Here is a 21,864-nt window from a genome sequence, read left to right as displayed (position 1 = left end):
AATGTTTATGTCTGGCACATAGCATACACTAAGTAAGTACTTTGTGAACATCTATGCCAGGGATTATTCTAAATTCTAATAACGATTTTCAAATGAAAAACTTCTATATGATTTCAAGAAGTTAAAAAAACTAAATGCCCAAGCAACCAGACTATGTCAAATAGATCTTTTCTGTTTCTCATTTTATTATATCTTTCCTGAGAATTCATGTAAATCTTCTGATTTAGAAAATTTCAAGTACAACCCGGGAACAGCTTCAAAAAGGTAACCAGAGCATGAGAATTCTAAAGTGGGAATCAAACATTGTTTAGAAATAAAGTTACTTCAAAGGGCCAACATAAGTGTTCCACTTCCTATGGGATAGAAGCAGCAAAGCATCACGGAAAGAGTGGGATCTATGGAAATAAGTAGCTTTCATATCAAACCCAAATCTCATTGTCTTTATAAAAATGGAGATAACATTCCTATTTTGCAGGGTTGTTATAAGCCTTAAAAGATATGAGATGTGGCACTTTAGAATACTTACATTCTAACTCATTTCTCCTGTTTCTTTCTCTCTATAGAAGAGATAGGGATATCCATCTACCATAGCTTGATTATAGCCAACAAGATCACCCTGATTCCATGGACCTAAAAACAATCTTCTTATGGTAATGAATTCAAGTTAGAGAATTTTCAAAAGATAATACTTGCTGGGAAGTTGACATGAATCTTTAATGCTTCTTAACATTTATATCATTATTATAAATTAAGATTGACCATCTGCTTTAACAATCCAATCTCTTCTCATGAATTGTGTCTACCACTGAACTTGGCCAACTCTGAAAATACAACTGAATCTCTTGATCCTCAAAAATAGAAATTAAATTTTAGACAGAAAAATCTACTGCCACAATTTATTGGACTATCTGGCATGTCCTTAATAAATACTGAAATAATGGATTTTACAAGTAATATCTGCTTATGATGCCATGCCTAAGAAAGCCAGATAATGATTCTCTTGACATTCACCCATTAGTATACTCAAAAGTATTTATTAAGCTTCTACTATATGCTAAGCATGCCTAGGTATTAAGGATAGAGTATTAAATAAAAGACAAAAATGCATGCTCTCATGCATTTAAAATTCTGGTCAGGGGAGCATATATCATATTAACTGAATTTAACCACATAATAGAAATTGTTTTTTTATGGCACATTTTCTTTTTGTAAAATTAGGACTATATACACATATCTTTGACACTTTTCTAGAGATTTTAAAGAGGAACTTAACCATAGATTTATCTATAGAACAAAGATAGTGAAGCACTAGCTTACTCAGTAGATGTTTTGGTACCTAATACATAATAGACACTGAACAGGAATGCTGAGAATGTGAGACCTAAAAACACATATATTACCCTCATGTAGTGTGCAGACTGGTGGGCAGAACAAACAATTAAACATTTATAAAGTTGAGTGAAACTAGTCCTACTATTAGCTAATCTTGCTGGATAAAACACGGTAAGATGGGAAATTTGAGTCTTTTAGGTTACGATTCTATGTTCATTAAAATACAGTCTCTAAATAGTAATAAAAGTAATAGTATCATTAAAAAATACAATAATAATAATTTATTCTCTGTATATTGAGAACTACATGAAATGTGATAAAAGTTGTTTCCTTGAATATATAAAAAATACTGGTATTATGTACTTTGAAAATCTTTTTTGGCTGTGGTCCAATCTAAACTTGTCAAAAGTCAGGACTAAGCTTTCCATCATCACCATCATCAATTTTCCAAAGTTCTAGAAACAAAATTATACACATGTGTAATTTTAAACTTTTTTGACTATGGTAAATTTGAGAATAATTTAACTGTCACAGCAGGAATCATGGATAATATAGAATAAAAAAAATGAGAACAATAAGATACCATCATTACTGATAAGTACAGTCTAAAATTAGCTGATGTAGTGATTTCAGGCATGAATGCACAGCTGCACCTTATACCTCTGAGAATTGTTTGCCAGAATCCAGTTTCAAGGAGCTCATTTTTAACTATCAGTTTGTGCAAACTTTAGTCATTGCTTCTTAAGATTTATTTTTCCCATATCAATTTTAAACTAATCAGTAATATTAAAAGACTGTATTAGTTATTAAATATTCAACCTTAAAATATTAATTACTATTGAAGTAGATGTTTTTGAAAACAGTTTGCATGGTTTTAAGTGTTCTATCAGGTAATACATGGTATCTCATACAGTGGGTGAGCAAGAAATGTTTTTGAATAAGTGAAAAATATTAGTTCTCTCCCCTTCCTTCTTTTACTTATTATATTTCTTTTTCCATCCCTTTTTCACATATTTGTTGAATAACTCTTTCTCTCCAGCTCCCCAACATTCCTACCATGGTGAACCCAGGCTTGAAATTTAGATGAAATTAAGTGTTTTGTGGAATAAAAAAAAGAGATCACTTTCCTTCAGGGAATTTTTAAAACCTAAATCTGTTTTTAAATCTACACACACACACACACACACACACACACACACACACACACACACACAATATTTGTATATATTTTTTAAAAGTAAGTACCATCTCTACTCCTGCTCAAGTTCACTGCCAGGTTAAGAATGCATGAAAATCTACAGGATTCTATGAAAGTAATATGTGGAAAGAAACAATTGCATGGAGATGAAAGCTAACTTGAAAGAGATTTGGCATTTGAAGTTTTATCCTACAAAGGTATTAGGAAGATGGTTATACTGAGAGACAGGATTGTGAAAATATTTGAACATTTAGAGATTCTATAGATGCAAAATGGAGGAGGAATATAGAAATCATGTAAATAAGTAGCTCAACATAGTCGTGTTGGAAACAGACCAAAGGATCCTGTGAATGAATTTCTATCTCAAAAACAGTGACAATAAGTTACTGAAAGGGCAGGCCTACACCGGCCGACTCCATCTTGTTCTGTGTCCTCCACCTTGACCACGCCTCCTCCCCTTGAGTAACCTCCCGCTCACCCGTTCAAACTTCCCAATCAAAACACGCCCGGTGACCTGAGTAACAGGACTCCCACCCTTCCCCAGCCAATTGGCCAAGGCCATGACCCTTCCCCAGCCAATCGGCTGAGGCCACAGCCATTACCTCACCAACTGCCCCTAGACCCCAATAAAACCTTTGTGCTTTTGAAACTTGCTCTCTCTCCCCGGCATCTCACCACTGCGTCCGTGCAGGTAGGGGATTGAGCTGGAGCTAGCTCGAATAAAGGCTCTTTGCTTTTGCATCGGACTCGCCCCCCTGGTGGTCTTTGGGGATCATGAATTCTGGGCATAACATTACCATCTGTATATTGTTGTTTGGATCATATTTTGTGAAGTCTCAACCAGACAAATATTTCACACTAAGTTCTTATCATGGGTGAATCTCTGGGGTAGACGTTCATCAGTAATATTCACATGATGGAAAGATCACTCACTTCCTATTAGAAACTCTAGCTGTGCCACTTGTGACTTTGGACAACTTCTAGATCTCATTTTATCTTAATTTCTTCATCTCTAAATTGACAACAATAATTCTGCTAATTATATAAGCATCAACTTTTACAGTAATTTTTTTTAGATATGTGTTTTTAAATTTTTTAACTCATTCCCTTTGAGCCAAAAACAGAGATTGATTTTCTAATTAGATGATATGTGATAAAGAGAAAATAGGTTGTCTTTAGTCAAGTTCCTCTGATGATTTTCCTTCAGAGACGAGGACAAAATTTTAAACTCATTTTAAGAAAGTACTGTTTAATTATTAAAATATAAAGTACTTTGAATCAATTTGAAATTGCCCAGAAGATTTGTGTCCTCTTAAAAATAACATGGTTTTTTGGGGGAAGGAGAGCTAAATATCAGTTCAGTTGTGTAAAACCTTCCACAAAAATAAATGAGGTTAATAAATAACGACATTTTAAGTCAATATATAGCTCAGAGTTGAAATGAGTTGTGCTCAAGGAAGTTTAAGATACAGTTGTAGGAGAATAGTTTTTGCCACCCCAAGACAACACATTAAGAAGGTATATGCACAAGAGAAGTTCTGAAAAATGAGTAGAAGTTACCCTTTTGTAAGAGACATTTACATGTATAAGCAACATTTCCATTTGTAAGGGTACCTTGCAACACCAGGAAGAGAGGGATAATTCTAAACCTCTAAAAACTATTATCAATGGAGAAGCCACAGGCTTAAATTTGCACAACATCTTAACTCTTTCACTGCGCTTTTCCTGGTAATCTTCCACATTGACTGTCTCCAGCCAATATTTTCTTTTGTCTTAAGCTAGAGATTGTATTTTAGGTGATGATTTTGGCCGTTTCAGGGGGTTACTTAGTTTCCTTGCATCTCTTCTATGTATATACAAGGTGTACATGTTATTAAACTTTTGTTTTTCCCCTGTTAATATGTCTCATGTCAATTTAATTCTTAGACCAGCCAGAAGAACCTTAAATATTAGAGAAACTTTTTTTCTCTCCAACAGAGGCATAAGACATGAGAGTGAAGGAGCTCTACATGTCTGGAAAATAATGTATTGTTTCTGAATGGGGAAAATACAGTAATGGAAACCAATTAGTCCCATATTGTTTTCATTTCACATTGTTTAAGGAAGGAAACAGAGAAAACCAGAGTCACTCCATGAGCAACTGCTTGTTATGAATAGCCAATACATGCAAATATTGGCTCAGACAGTACTGTGACCAATGCAAATCTCAAAACAGAGAGAGTATAGGTTATAGATAACACTCTAAGAAGAGAAATCCTGGAAGTGATGACATGAAAGGATAAAGACAGGAATTACTCTAAGAAAAATGACTTAAGAAGATATGTGGATGATAACAGGGACATTTAAAAATTGCAAAGAAGTTATTTCTTTTCCAAGATTTACACTTTGTATTGACATCTCATTTATCACAAAATTTTGACACTCTATATGGTCCATTTTAGTGCTTAATTTTCTGGACTTTAAGTATGGTATTGATACTTATGCTAATATTCTTATAAATATTTAATTTTTTCTTAAAATAAGTAAAATTGACCCTGATTGAATGTTTGAGGTCTGGTTGATTTGCTTCTGGGTCTTTACCTTGAATTTCCATACAAAACCACAGGAGAAGCAATAGTACCACTCCTGAGTTGCAGAACAGATATCATGGAGAAGATTAAAATATAAAAAGAGAAAAAGACAAGCCCAAATTGGAGTCATTTTCCCCCAACTACAGCAAACCAAGACTTGTAGTTTCAGTCTATCCCCAGAATGTGACCTTTTAAAAATCAAGAAAATCCGAAATTTTCTTATCAGCCCTAGTGAGGTAATCTGCATGATAAAGACTCTGCCATTCCCCCCCACCCACCCCCCCCCAAAAAATAAAAGATGTTCTGGCCCAAAACAATCTTTCCTCTTCTTTGCTGATAGCTTTTTGCCACATCCTTTTTCATAGGAAAACCTTCCATTGAGTACAACTCTTTAGAACATTTCTCTATTTGCTAGATAGGGTGAATTTGCTACCCAATTCATAAATCACGTAAGTAAGCCTATTAGATCTTCAAATTAACTCAGCTGAATTTTTTTTTTTAACAAAAACATCCAGTAGGCAGGTTTATAGACAGAAGTTTATCAAAACAATCAAATAATTCTCCTCTTATAAATAAAATGTTATGTAATTATTTAGTGCTATTGTTATTATTTTCAGATTTTCTACACATAATCCCAATGAGTAGTTAATTTTTCAAACAATTATCATTACAGTGAGATCAACTTTTTCAAAGTGCATCACAAGATAAAAATCATATTCTCCGTTGAAGAAAGTCTTGGAAAACACTATATTAGACTTTCATTTAATCATATTAGGGGTACCTGCATGACTCAGCTGCATGTCCAACTCTTGATTTTGGTTCAGGTCATGATCCCAGGGTTGTGGGATATAGCCCCTCATTGGGCTGAGTGTGGAGCCTGCTTAAGATTTTCTCTCCCCCCCTCCATCCCTTGCTCATGCATGCTTTCTCTCTCTCTCTAGAGTAAAATTTTTTTTTAAAGTAATCATTTGATTGTCTCATGTGATGTGATTTTATTTGGTATTCCGTATTTGCTTGGAAAGGATGGAGTTGACGTTCAAGATTTTTTTCCCCTGTAGGGACCAAGGGCAGGCCACCCCGAGATGGCCCACTTTGACAGGAACATTATTTTGAGTTGAAAGCAAACAAAACTGAGAAAATTTAGCAAAAGCTTTTTATCTTCCTCTCTTGTCTGTTTGTACCAGGAAGAAAGCTATTAATAGAGGTTTCTCTTTACCTAAGAAACTTCTCTAAATGACAGGTCAATTTTTGTTTTCCAAACATTTCCTCTCATGTTCCTATGAACAGTCTTTCTCTCCTTTGTATCATGAGACCCCTACCCCTCTCCTTAGCTCATGTAAGCCTCATGTTGCCTCACTGTCAGGAATTTCCCTGTCTGTGTAGCTTTCTCCTACTTACGCTGTTATTTGATTTTCTCCGGTTAATTTGTCTCATTCTTATTCAAGCTGGAGGACTTTGAAGGGCAAAGGAAATTCTCCTTTCCCAATAGCCCCTTGTTCAGACATTCTGCTCACTCTCTATGGACATGTACTATAAAATTGATCTATTTTTCAGAGTTGTGTTTATAAAATTATGGCAATATTTCAAGTCCTTATTGATATTGAGAACATACCTAAATCTTTTATATCCAATCATTTTCAAATATTCCAAGGTTTATTATATTCAAAATTGATAATAATTTTTTTTCATAATTCCTAGTGTCACCAACTGGACTCCTAAGACCTGACCTTTATTGATCATCTGCTTGTACCCATTGGCCTTTGTCTCACATTCTTCCTAATTAATACCAGTTTAACAAAACTTTTTTATGTGTGATATCACTAACTTGAATGGAGAATGGCACTAAAATAAGAAAAAAATTGAACAGCTTTTAAAATAAAGTTTAATTTCACAGTAGCTTATTTACAGTAGAAAATGTCTATCTATAAATGTATCACAGAGAGATGTTATTCCAGCCTATCAAAGCAAGATCTACAAGTTCAGAATGGGTAAGAAATAAAATGTTTTCTTTATTTTCCTCCTTCCCTCCCCTTTTTCCTCTTCCTTTTTCTGCCTTCTGTTCTTTGCAAACTATTATTGAAAACATACTTGATGTCTTAATTTTCTTAGGTGCCAGAACTTAAAAAGAACAAATTATGCACACTCATCTCTCTAGGAGCTTATAAGTGGTGCTGTAAAAATAAGCGCAATAGAAAAACAACCTTAGTAACAGTGGCCTCTTTTATGGTATAATTTCATGGATGGCAAAAATGGCTTTCCTGTTGCAGTAGTGTTTCCTGATGAAAATAACAAATGCTTTGGAGTCAGGCAAGCAGGAGTTTGAAGTTTGGCTCATCCATTTACCAGCCACTAACCTGATGCAAGGCTCTTAACTCTCACTGAGTCTCAAAGTTCTCATTTGTAAAACGAGAGAATAATGACTCCTAGAAATTCTTTGAGAATTAAAGATTGTTTAGAGCACATAGTCCAACTTTTTTGCATCTAGTAAATATTATTTTTATATTTTAGTTTATTAATACTTGCAATTCCACAATAAAAACTATAGAATGTTAAGGGCTCGTAGGAGCTTATCCTTAGAGATAACCTAGGTTTAGTTTACTGTGTTAAAGTTAAAAACAACAGTAACCAAACCAAATAAAACAAAAACTTGAGGCTTAACACGGGCAGTAAAATCCATTGGGATGGTGATTAGTTTAGGGTCATAGAAGTTGAAAGTCAAAAGACTAAGAGTACAGTGCTTATATAAGATTAATATTCTTTTCCTTAAGACTTTATCTGCTTTAAAAATTCAAATTACCTTAGAGAGAGATAATATCTTAAGTCTACTTAGTTATAATTTAGTGTTACTGTTTATAGACTCACTAAAACATTTCCTGAGACAGTCATAACTTTTATATTTCATATAAAATTAGAAACTGTAGATAAAGATGGAATATACCACATATTCTAAGGAGGAAAACCTAGCAGAAAGAAGGATACATATGGATCACCAGAGGACAGAGGGAGAATCTCTGTTAGGCATTTTTCCTATGGTATTGCAATATCTTTTTTTCCCTTTAATCCTATGATAATATTATGAGGTGAGTGATATTATGTCTGTTTTAGAAAAAGATCTGACGTTCAGTGAGAAATCTGGAAATGAGCAATAGAGTCTGTATTCAAAAGTGTGTCAGTTTGACTCAAATCCGTTAGCGGCCCCACTATATCATGTCTTCAGCCAAGGTTGGCTTCCTAATGAACAGTTCTGCCTAAGCCCAAATTTGCTGCTCCACCTGGTTGTAGTCCCAACATAAATTTATAGACCCTTCTTTCAGCTAGAACGAAGCAGAAACTCTTATTAAAAGAACATAACCAAAAGAAGATTGGAGCATACACTTTAAAACAAACAAAAAAAAATGAGTAAAAAATTTTTTTTTTAATTACACCTAATGCCTAAGAAAAAATGGACTAGATATTTACTTCTATAGCTATCAGACCAGAGCTCCCCTAAGTTTTGTCTCCTTTATATCCTCTTCTATCCCCACGGACCTCACTAGAGGCACATTTCTTTGGATTTATAATAGCAGTCATTCTTACATTAATGTAGCACTTTATGAGACATATTTATATCTATTTGCCAGTTCTTTGGGCTCTAGTAGCAATCTTCAGAGGCAAGATGGCAGGTAACTGAGATTTTTTTCTTATAGGCTTCCAGACATGTTAAGAGTTTTAGCAAGAATGGCAGAAAGGATGAAGACAACAGGGGGGCTTAGAGGTACGGCATAGTCAATTAAAAGGGCAATTTGTCTCCTGCGTAACTGCTCACAGTGGGTCTTGATGGAATAAAGTGAATAGGGAAACTCTGTATAGGCTCTACATTCAGGCCTCAGTCATCCAAAGTGTTTATTCAACTTTATTGTCAAAGATCATTATTTATTTTGTCCTTACTTCTTTTTTTTTTAATTTTTTTTCAATGTTTTTTATTTATTTTTGGGACAGAGAGAGACAGAGCATGAACAGGGGAGGGGCAGAGAGAGAGGGAGACACAGAATCGGAAACAGGCTCCAGGCTCCGAGCCATCAGCCCAGAGCCTGACGCGGGGCTCGAACTCACGGACCGCGAGATCGTGACCTGGCTGAAGTCGGACACTTAACCGACTGCGCCACCCAGGCGCCCCTATTTTGTTCTTACTTCTAAGGAGTAAACATAGTTATCATCATCATTATCCACAATCATAGATTGAACACATATTTTTTAATGTAGGGAGGACACAAAAAGAAAAGTAATAGTTGCCAACCCTAAGGAGGTTAATAGATAATAGATTTAACCAGGGCTCAAGCTCATCTTTCTCATCTTGTATCTTAGTGCACCAAACCTGACATTTACTCAATGCTTGTGAAATACTGTATTGCCATTCACTGTATATCCTGATTTGTCTCCCATGATGCCTCAAAATGTGGGAGGATTATATGTTTTTGCCTATTTAAACCAAGAGTAGATACGTGATTAACTTTATTCAATAACATTTTGGCAGATGACATGTGTTATTCCACGAAACAGACTTTAGAACCAGTATTTAGCTCAAAATTCTCTTTACCTTGAATTTGTGATCATGGAAGAATAAAATGAGATTAAATTTCCACCATACTGAATCAATGAGTGACCACTGTGAGCAGAGCCTTCTTATAAACCTGCAAAAGACATACAGTATAAGTAAAAAGATATATTTTAGTGTTTTAAGCCATTAAATTTCAAGCTTTTTATTATTGTAGCATAACCTTACCAATCTTGACTGATGAAGTGTCTAATGTTTGTTGAATAAATAAAGAATGAACCTGCTTTCATTTATTTATTTTTTCCTTTTTTTTACCTTATGTTTTTTATTTTATTTTATTTTATTTTATTTTATTTTATTTATTTTATTTTTTATAATTTAATGTCAAAGGGCTAATATACAATGTATACAGTGTGCTCTTGGTTTTGGGGGTAGATGCCTGTGGTTCATCACTTACATACAACACCCAGTGCTCATCCCAACAAGTGCCCTCCTCAATGCCCATCACCCACTTTCTTCTCTCCCACATCCCCCTCCCCCATCAACCCTCAGTTTGTTCTCTGTATTTAATCTCTTATGGTTTTCCTCCCTCCCTCTCTGTTTGTAACTATTTTTTCCCCTTCCCTTCCCCCATGGTCTTCTGTTAAGTTTCTCAACTTCCACATATGAGTGAAAACATGATATCTGTCTTTCTCTGACTGACTTATTTCACTCAGCATAATACCTTCCAGTTCCATCCACGTTGCTGTAAATGGCATGATTTCATTCTTTCTCATTGTCAAGTAGTATTCCATTGTATATATAAACCACATCTTCTTTATCCATTCATCAGTTGATGGACATTTAGGCTCTTTCCATAATTTGGCTATTGTTGAAAGTGCTGCTATAAACATTGGGGTACATGTGCCACTATGAATCAGCACTCCTGTATCCTTTGGATAAATTCTTAGTAGTGCTATTGCTGGGTCATAGGGTAGTTCTATTTTTAAGTTTTTGAGGAACCTCCACACTGGCGGCTGCACCAGTTTGTATTCCCACCAACAGTGCAAGAGGGTTCCCATTTCTCTACATCCTCGTCAGCATCTGATGGTTCCTTAGTTGTCAATTGTATCCACTCTGCCCCTTGTGAGGTGATATCTCAGGGTGGTTTTGACTTGTATTTTCCTCACGATGAGTGACATTGAGCACATTTTCATGTGTCTGTTGGCCATCTGGTGTCTTCATTGGAAAAGTGTCTATTCGTGTCTTCTGCGTATTTCTTCACTGGATTATTTTTCGGATGTTGAGTTTGGTAAGCTCTTTATAGATTTTGGATACTAACCCTTAACCCAATATATCATTTGCAAATATCTTTTCCCATTCCGTCAGTTACCTTTTAGTTTTTGATTGTTTCCTTTGCAGTGCAGAAGCTTTTTATCTTGATGAAGTCCCAATAGTTCATTTTTGCTTTTAATTCTCTTGAGCAGGAAATTGCTGCAGCTGAGGTCAAAGAGGTTGTTGTTTGCTTTCTCCTCTGGGGTTTTGATGGTTTCCGGTCTCACATTTAGGTCTTTCATCCCTTTTGAGTTTCTTTTTGTGTATGATGTAAGAAAGTGGTCTAGTTTCAAAGAATGAACCTGCTTTCAGTGTCTAATGTTTGCACATGACTTGTTATTTCTGACAGAAGGTTAAAAGTTGAGTACTATGCAAATAATATATAAATGCTAAATTTATAAAATATAATTTATAAATTGCTATTTATAAATAATAATTCTACCTTAGGATTAGGGATAGCTTCATTGAGTGGTTACTAGGCAACCTGTTTATGCAGGGCTACAATAAGAATATGAAACAAAAGGAATTCAGTTAATAATTGTCTAAATGTTTACTGAGTTTCTATTGTGAGTCATACATTTTGTTTAACATTTCCTATTAGTCAAACATAAGATATGTTAGTCTGCTGAGCAGTTGTTTTTATCTTTTAATTTTATTTATTTTATTATTGTTATTTTAATAGAGAGAGAGAGAGCATAAGTGGGGGAGAGGGGCAGAGGGAAAGAGAGAGAGAGAGAAGGAGAGCAGAGGAGAGGGGCTGAGGGAGAAAGAGAATCCAAAGTAGGCTCAGCATGGAGCCTGATACGGGGCTGAATCCCATTACTCTGGGATTATGATCTGAGCTTGAATCAAGAGTCAGACACTCAATTGACTGAGCCACCCAGGTGCAGTTATTTTTAAATTTTTCTAGAGAGCTGGCAGGTTAATTCAGCAGCCTTGGCATTTGGGGAAGAGACTGTATTTTAATCCATTCCATTCTCTCCTTCCTACACAAGGGATATTTACATTTAAAGACATTCTGATTATCAAAGCAAATTGGATCATTAAAGCTTATATATCCATTGATAAGGGTCAACCAGTTCCTTTCTAGGGCAGAAGTTCATGAAATCAAGAAATCAGGAAAAGTTAGGACTGGGAAGAACTGGTGGAATGATTGATGGTTCTGAGACATGTGGTCAAGAATGGCTCTGATTGTGAATGGAACTGAAGTAGGGAAAAAGCCCAGCAGCAGAAAATTAGATAGTGTGGAAAAATTAATACATTTAACATTTTAACTTCCAAGACTGGAGTCTGTTGAGCTAAAGGGAAAATGGAAGTTCATTTTCCTTGGGAATGGTGAGAAGTAAATGATTCTGGAAAATTAAGAAGGCAAGATGAGTAAGGTGGTTCTGTTGGAAGTGGCCCTGGAAATCCCTCACATATCTTTGCTTAGGAAACTAGGATAGGTGGTCTCATGGGTTAGCCTTCTCTTTGGTCAGGTTCCCCTTGGCAGACAGGATTTCCTGGGCATCCCTGCAGTTAGAGGCAGGGACGGTAGGCTTGACCAATGGTATCTTTGCCAGGAATCCACTAAAGAAGATTATTAATTACTTAAGCAATTATTGGAATATTTCAAAGGGATACAAAATACAGAAGCTGTGGAGAAGCCATCCAAATTACCTACAGATTATCAGAGCTCCTGACAGTCAATCTGCCCCACAAAAGTTAGATAACACTGCATACCATATTCAACTGATTGCAAATTCAAACTATTACTCATTTTTCTTAGCTCTTTTAATTTTATCTCCTTCAAAGATCTCTACTGATACCTTGAACTGGGTATAACTTTTTTCAGTAAACAATCATAAAATTTTAAATATAGCTTACCTTCTATGTCCTTCACAATTGCATGAAAAGTCCTAAGATGGTAGGCCTGTTGTCCTTTCCCTGCATTCCTCTCAGAGCTCAGCATAATGCTGCGAACACAATAGGTGCTTCATTAATGTTAATTGACTTTAATTTTATGCTTTACATATTGGGTTATAAATTTACGATGTGAGAAACATAGTTGGCTATGTAGCTAACATACGACATATTTTTCTTGAAAAATTGAAATATATTCTGATCGTCAAAATTTAATTTAAACTTTTACGTGCTACTGGAAATCAATCTTTTTGAATTTGAGTGATACAGAGTGCTACTCAAGAAAACTTCTTAGGTAGCCATGATTTAAGTAGAAACTTTTTTCGGAAACAAAATTTCTCATCATCCTTTAAAATGATAACTTTAGTCTACTGGCTAATATGTATCTCTCTCTATACTTATATGCTTCCTGGAGTCTCTGTACTTGTTAGCAGAGCAACAAAACTTTATGCCCTTTCATGTCCTAAAAATCAGAGAAACACCCCAACGATATGTTGAAATGATAACCCCCTTTTGTTTGATCCTGGACAGTTGCTGTGGATGTAATTGCTGTATTTGCTCTTCTTGACTACAAGCAGAGCATTGCAGGACAACAGTCATTTAAATACTATAAGCTGAAAATAACATGGTTAGGAGCCATGTTTGATGTTCATATGTGGTTTCTTGGCATCGCATGTGCAGATCCATCTGTTAGATGGCAGAGCGCCTACATACAAGGTAGTGTGCCATTTTCTTCGGGGGTAATAATGCTAATTAGGAGTGGTTTTCAGTGGGCAAGTTGCCTAATGTTACAAGTGCTGTCTCTTTGTAGAGTCTTCTCTTTTGTTTGTATATTGGCACATTGCATATATAAGCCTTTTTTTTAATTTTTATTAAAAATTTTTTTAACATTTATTTATTTTTGAGAGACAGAGACAGAGCATAAGTGGGGGAGGGGTGGAGAGAGAGAAGGAGACACAGAATCTGAAGCAGGCTGCAGGCTCTGAGCAAGCTGTCAGCACAGAGCCTGATGCGGCGCTCGAACCCACAAACTGTGAGATCATGACCTGAGCCGAAGTCGGATGCTCAACCAACTGAGCCACCCAGGCACCCCATAAGCCTTTTTAAATCAATATACGTCCTGGATTTTCCTTTTCCTTTTCTTTCTTCTTCCTTTTTTATCCTTTAGCAGGCAAAGACTACTGGGACATGGGCTGTGAGTATAAAATTGAGGGACATATTGAGTGGGCATATTTAAAGGATACTAAGAGTAATGTGCACTGATCAGCCTCATTTTGAAAGTAAATTACCAATGGAATAAAATATACTTTAATAAAGGCAAGAAAGCCATTTTGCTTTAGATTACATTTTTCTTTCTTAATGATTTTGGAATGTTTGCTGTAGAAGCAGTACTGAAACACATATAAACAGAACCGGCTATTACCTGCATAAAAACAAGAGACCAGTGAATAATCAATAATCTAATTAAATTATTATAGGCACCAAATTGATCAGGTGAAAGTATAACACACTGGAGACCAGATTCCTAGACCATAGGCCAAAAGGTCGGGAAAAAATTGAATGAAGTGTCACTGAACTAGGGAAAGATAATCATAAAAGCTGCTACAGAGAATGAAAGCTAAATAGTACTGAAACTACTTGTTTATGTTCATGAGTTTTAGAAATTAAATTCAACTCAATGTAGATTTATAAAGCATTTATTTATGTTGGATGTTGGTGGTAGGGAGGAGATTAGGATAAACCTTAAGTCTGTCTCTGAAGGAACATATAATCTAATGAGATAAGTTAAAAAAGAGGCAGTTACTTTTGATTCAAGGCAGAAGGATATACATGCTAAATAAATGGTGAAAACAACATGTTCTAGAAACATAAAGGTAGAAATATTTGTGATTATTTCATTGTGGAAGGCTTCCAAGGAGGAGACCATGTAGAAGTTAGTTTATTAAGGTAACATTGTATTCCAATAAGTAATGAATAAATGGTGGTAGGGAGGTACTAACTTAAAGGGCCACTATAAGTAAGTAAATGGAGGTTGAAGTTTGCTTTTGAAAATGGGTAATGAGTCCATTGTTAAATCTTGGAGAGTCAGCGCCATATGAAATCTTGAAAGCAGTGGTGATACACTGAAGGTTTGATGTGAGTACTGGAGGATCGGAACATTTATTTTAGAAAGTTAACTTTGGCAGCAGCATGAAAAAGGTTTTGGAGAGGTGAAAAACCCCAGTTAAGCCATCAAGTTAGAAGACTATTATAGGAAAAAGTTATTGTGACAGAATCCCTTTTCTGTACTAGCTGCCACTTTGAAGGTGTAAGTCTCTTTAAAAATCATCCATTTAAATTTATGTAGGCAGAATATCTGGAAACAGAAAAGAAATATGAACTAAAGGTACAAATTGATTAGCTAAATATATCTTAATGGACGACTAAGAGCTATAAATGATACACACCTTATACACCCACAGAATGAGAAAAAAAAAGAAAAGCTTTATATCAAATATAAATAGTGATGATATAAAAGTCAATGTATGAAGCTACATTTCTTGCTATGGTAACAACCACAGTATGTGATTATATTTCTTAATTTTTTTTTTCTTTGCAGTAAATGGGGAGTAAATATTTTTGAGCATGTGAGCATTTATCCTGCTTTACTTCCTGGAATAATTTACACAAAGGATTTATGGAAGAGAAGAGATATTTTTAAATATAGGCAAAATACATTTTGAAAAAAAATCCAAACACTCAACCATTAGAAATGAGATAAGAAGACTTAAGAACAAGCAGTAGTAATTGTAGGTCTGATAGCTGAGAATGAGAAAAGGCTCTTTTAACTTCAGTTTTGCTTTTACATTTTAAGATAAAATTTGTCGATGACATCAGCCCCTTCAAATGTAGATATATTGCCTGAGGGAGCTTGTCTGACTCTGATGTTGCCCAATGGAGACTAGAAGGGAAGGATTAGATAACAGGTGTGCTTGTTTTAGCAATGTGTCATTCTGTGAAAATTCAAGGTCTTCCAGTATTGTTAATTAATAGCTTCATGAAATCCCATCTCAGCCTTCTTCCCACAGGCTTTGCTCCTTTTTGCTTCCTTACACTCATTTGAGGTAAGCCAAATGCATTAGCATTTGAAGCATGGCAGAAGTGTGCCCAAGGAGAAGCCTATTTGGAATAAGCAGATTTGAATTACGAGAAACAAGAATTGTTATTATGCAAATCTTCTATTAAAATCACCCTAAAATTGAATTTAAATTACACTTTTCCACACAGAGTTGGCCACTGAAAATGAAAATAGATTTGAAATGCACTGGGCACTGAAAGCTCTCTGTGCCTTTGCCTCTTCGGCCAGAAGAAAGGTAATGGGTAGCAAGATCATTTAGCGACAGGGACAAAAGCACATGAAAAGAGTTTAATATGAAACAAGTGGCCCTAAGACCATTAGCAGTTCATGTAACATCTTAAAGCACAAATTTTTTCTACACATTTAGATAACAATTGCCTTATTACATCGCTACAATGCCTTCTTTATATAGTACAGTAAATAAGTATAGTAATATGAAAATTACAGTCTTTTTAATATGTTGATCAAGCCCACTTAACTGGCCTCCTAAAAGAAACAAATATCTTATTCCTGAAGGCATTCCTTATTATTCCTTATTCCTTATTCGTCTCATGTTGGGAAGAATCCTCATTCTAACGGCAAATCTTTCCATTGTTATGAAGGGCAAAAATAAAGGTACTTTATTTAGGTGGAAGTGATGTATATAAAATACTCTTTAAATTTCACTGTTCTTAAACTCATTGGAATTATGCAAATATTTTAAACTATAAATTGGATGCAAGATTTCTTTTAATTTCAGTTAGATACAGATAGCATGTTTTGTCTAAGGAAGACGCAAAGTCTTCCAGGGTGTAATCTACTTCCTGGAAATAACTCTTTCTCTGGTCATCTAGGAATATGGCTTTGAGAAAAATCTAGTCAATGAAGTCTTATCTGGTCTATTAGGGTAGGAGAGAGCACCTGCAATTTGCTCTAATTCCTTGCAAGTGGAAGCAATCCTTGTCTTCCATTGATCAATGATCCTATAATCAGTGTCACTATTGTGGAGGACATGCTTATTTGGGACCTCAACATGGGAAAATAGTGCGGGAATAGTTGACATTCCACCACTCTTTATTTTTTTGTCCAGGGCAGACATTAATAATCAACCATAGCAGTCTTTTCCAATGAGTCAGGGCTTGGTTTCAGGTCCTTTTTAACACAAAACTCTAGACAGGCTGCACTAGTCATTAAAATTTTCCATGAAAGATAAAGGCTCTGTGTGTGTGTTTCACATATACTTAGACTTTAGAATTAAAAAAGCTGGGTTCTGGTCCCAGTCTGCCACTTGGGCAATCACTTAGCTTCAGTTACCTTCTTTTAACCTGTTTTCTCATTTATCAATTGGGGTTTATGCCTTTTCAGATTATACATGAACTTAAATGTCCTAGAACTCGTTAAGCTGTAAAGTGCTATTCAGATATAAAACGTGTATTCATTTTCTGCTACTGGGAGGGCCTAACACAATGTTTACCTTACACTAGTGTCTTTCACATTCTCTTCTCATCCTTATTTAAGAATGTGACTAGAAGCTCTCTGTGAACTTCTGATCCCTTTCTTTCTTCATACAAAGAGAGAATTGTAGAAAAGTTTTCCCAAATGTTTTATGAGCTCCAAAATTTAATAACATTCCAAGTCTCCTCTCAATTGCTGTTGTTGCCCGTAATATTACATAATTAATTACCCACAGGACAATGGTGGAGATTCCAACATCTCTAACCATTTCAGTTCTTTCTGTCTACAACAGATCCACATCTTGTTTCGGAAGATGTTTGGTGTTTGGAGAGTAGTGACTACTCATGCACATGTGGTTTCAAGTTGGCCCATAATAGTGAAAAATAAGATAGATAGTGGTATCTGAAGGAATATTTTAAGGCCTAACTGGGATACCCAACTTCTAAGGGAGTTTCAACAAACAGGGGAGTTATTAGTTCTCTTTATAATATCATATCCCTAATTATTAATCTTATACCCCAACAGCATTTATTTTCTATCTTAACACAGTGGCAGTAATGCAAATAACCAGTAGTTTGAAAATATGTGATTTGATTTCATCCCCAATAGAGGGAAAGATGGTTTAATTTCAGGTACTGTTTATTCATTCACTAACAGCTACTGAGAGTCTTCCAAATGCCAGGTCCTGTGTCAGGAAATGTGCATAGCTGCCCTCTAGAAGCTTATGGTCTGATAAGGAAAAGAGACATGCATGCAAATTGAATGCATGAATGAAATATCTTCTATGAAAACACTAGAGATAAATTAAAGACACTTTGGAGTATGGCAGAAAAGAGCAACTAGGTTTTATCTTTTCTCTTTCCACATCAAAAAAAAAATTGTTTTACCATCCATGCTCTCAAATTCTCTCATTGACAGCTGTACTAACTCCTTTAAGTAGATGCTCTAGGAATATTGAGTGACTAGGAAAGCATCTCTTTAGTCATGACTAGGGGACTCTGTTTTGATCAAAGGTTGGACTTACTAATTCCAACTTTTGGAGGACAACATTATATTTATTACTCAGGAACTCCTTTCAAAATGTCTTGGCAGCTTCTCAGTCAAAGCTAAGAGAAAAACAAGGCTATTCTCTTTAACTGGGTCTTCCCTTTCAAGTCTGGGTTCCTCCTGAGAGAAATGCCTCATTTTCAGGATGCTGGCTCAGGGTATGACCTCACTATTCAGGTGTGATCCTGTTTTCTTTCGCAGCATAGAGAGTTTATACTTAAATTTCCGTGAGCAGGATTGCCACATAATACACTACCATATGCAGTTATCACATAAGAATAACTCTATAATCCAGTTATCATATCAGTATTCCCTTCCTCCCTCCATTTATAAATATGCAGTAATTTCCTGATTACTCTTGTCTCCATTGAAATTTCCATAATACCTGGTTTCCTGACACTAGCTGTATTAAACTGGCTAGCAACTTGTTTTCTTATCTGGAAGTAAAGGTTCAAAGAATTTTCACCATACAAATGAGTGTGTCTTTACACAGAGACAAATATTCACACAGCAGAGACAAAGCAAACATGTATTTCATCTTCTAGGCAAGATTTGATGTATATTAGTGTCAAGGAGAAGTGAGTAGAATTGTTCCAAAGATCTACTGGTCCTTAAGAAGGATAACAACTTGTGTCATCTGATCTGTTTCCCACAGCAGTGACACTGATTGCATAGTGTCCCGTTGCCTGAGACAATAGTTGCCTGTTTCAATAGCTGTCAAATCCTCCATCTTATGTGTCTGGTTGATTGTGGGGGTGACCATTTTTGATATTAGACAGGTATTTGGGGTCTGAGTTACCCCAAAAACCTGAGGATTAAATATTTAGAGGCTAAATTTCAGAAGCAAAGTAACCTAGTACTGCTTTTAAAAAATTACAGTATAAAGCTACTCAATACAAGATATTGATTTCTAATTCAAACCAAATATCATTTTCAAATTTAACCATTAAAGCCAAATTTCTGTGTGTAGCCTGTAATATTTTTGAGGCCAAGAAGTTATAGCGCAGTGTTTTCCTTATAGCTCAGCTTGTTTTTCTATCAACCCCACCCACTTGAAAGAATACCACCCAACGTAAAATTAAAATAGAATTGGTAATAAGAGCAGTATAATGAACAGAATAAAGTTGATGAGTTGGGAACATAGTTGAGGCTATTATACTTATCAACTGAAGGAAAACTTACATTTCTTGGAAGATATGCCTATATAATCAGCATATAGCCTAGGAGAGAAAAAAAATTAGCATTCTCTTCACATTATCACTCTCCAAAAAAAAAAACAGCTTTAAATTAACTTCACCTGGGTCTATCCCCCACCCACTCTATCTTTATCTCTCTCTGTCTCTGTGTCTTTCTCCAGCTCATCCCCTTACACTTAAACTCTATCATCCACTTTTCTCATCTCCAAAGTTGGAATACTCTGTAATAATAGATAGTGCCCATGTTTCAAGGACAATGTGAAGATTAAATTAAGTAAAAGAAAGGTATTCTGTGAAGTCTACATTGATATACAAATGTATTTCTGTTATTTCCATTGCAGGAGTGTTTAGATATTATAAGATACACAAAGGACAAATCTTACTTGGCAGCTGTCTTATATATCCAAATAAATTTATTTATTATGTATTTATTGAGGGATTTATAGCCTCTAGAGAATTTTCATTGTGAGACTGCTGCTTTTGAATTTTCTTTTGTTCTTCCCCACCCTCCTCTCTGGTTAGTTGAATTCTCCATAGACAAATAATGCCCTTGTCTGGGTAGTCAAGATGCAATTGAGTTCTCCAGGGATTTCTATAGTATGGATTCAGAGCTTAGGGAAATACAACTTAAAAATGTGAATATTTGTTAACAAGAGAGTTATTTCCTCAAGATTCCTCTCTAGAAATGATGGCTATCTTAAGGTCTACCATATATTATTACCTTTTCTTCCTGTATGTTTTTCTATGCTTGGGGTCCATTTTCTAAGCCTAATGAGATTGCAATAATCTCTAATGTTACTTTTATGTCTGGTACATTGATCTCTACAATGTTCTGATTTTGTTTGGTGACAATGAAATTATAGCAATAAAATTAAGTGTTTTAGTTTAAACACTGCTAAATGGTACAGTTGAGAGTTTAATTTATGGAAATTATATTTGTGTCATTTTGAAATGAATTATATAAATGAAGAACTATTTTAGAAATAACCATCTATTGTAGAAAGGCATTTAGGGGCAGTACTCTTCAAATATGATTGAAAAATACTCAAAGACACTAAAATATATACTTACTTGTATAAAATTTTCTTTCTTTTTTTGTTTTTTTCAGATGGCTTATCAGATAGCCTTTATCACATTTAAGTGATGTACACTCATAAAACTATTAACAATATATCTAAGGACCTATGACATGAACTATATGTGGATATTTGACTAGGAAAATACAACAGTTATTTGAGTTTAACAAACTGCAGAGAAATGTATAGTACTTGCTGTAGAGTAACAAATCTTATCCAGTCATATCCAGAGATATCTATCTATCTATCTCTATCTATCTATCTCTATCTATCTATCTATCTATCTTATTTATTTTTAATTTTGAGAGACAGAAGTCATGTATAGGAGAGAGGGGTAGAGGAAGAGAGAGAGAGAGAATCTTAAGCAGGCTCCATGCTCAGTGCAGAGCCCAACCCAGGGTTTGATCTCACAATCCTGGGATCATGACCTGAGCTGAAATCAAAAGTCTGACCCTCAACTGACCAAACCACCCAGGCACCCCCAGAGACCATTATTTAAAAGTTATACCATGCGAACCACTTCTGCTTTTGTATTATTTCCTCACAAAACTCTGATAAAAACTTTCTAAGTTTCATGGCCGATAGTAGGTAAGGATTGTATTGAAGAGTAAGAAGTCTTTGAAATTGATAATAATACACATTTACAAATTTGCTTATAATAAGTAAAAATGAGTGTAAGATATCCAATTTTACCTTGTTATATTGGAGGTTCTCAGAATAGGTGCTCTCAGGTGTTCACATTTAATCCAAAAAATAACAAGAATTGATTAGTCATTGAGTTCATGCTGGGCCAGAGACTTTATTGTAGGAACTTAGTTTTGAAATAAAGCTGGGCAAGAAATGCTTTTGAGAAATTAAAAAAAAATATTTTGACAGATTTTCTTTGAGAAATGAGAATATCTATTATCAAGTGACAGAAGTGAAATGCAATGCCTAACCAGATAGATCATTTACTTATAATTGTTTTCAATATTTTTACTTTGAATATACTTACACGGAAAGTTATTTTTCTCCTAGTAAAATTCTGACTTAAAAGGAACTTTGCATCTTAAATGTAAAAAAAAAAGTCCCCATACTTTTGAACTCCATCAACTGAAATCCCAACACTTATATTTTATTATATTTTCATGATAATAACTTTGT

At 35.1% G+C, this 21,864-nt stretch overlaps 1 long non-coding RNA gene across 1 annotated transcript; it reads right to left on the bottom strand.

Annotated features, from left to right (window-relative positions):
* Positions 1 to 9,574: 9,574 nt before the first annotated feature.
* Positions 9,575 to 19,755, bottom strand: LOC123380268. Its single transcript, XR_006585797.1, has 3 exons — positions 19,632 to 19,755; positions 12,815 to 12,903; positions 9,575 to 9,770 (listed from the first exon to the last, which is right to left on the bottom strand). It is a non-coding gene; the product is annotated as an uncharacterized LOC123380268 (long non-coding RNA).
* Between the last annotated feature and the right edge of the window lie 2,109 nt (positions 19,756 to 21,864).

Source organism: Felis catus, chromosome D1 (genome assembly GCF_018350175.1).
Source record: "Felis catus isolate Fca126 chromosome D1, F.catus_Fca126_mat1.0, whole genome shotgun sequence".
Lineage (NCBI taxonomy): Eukaryota > Metazoa > Chordata > Mammalia > Carnivora > Felidae > Felis > Felis catus.
The sequence above is the reverse complement of the archived record's forward strand: the minus strand, read 5'-3'. Positions and strand labels throughout refer to the sequence as shown.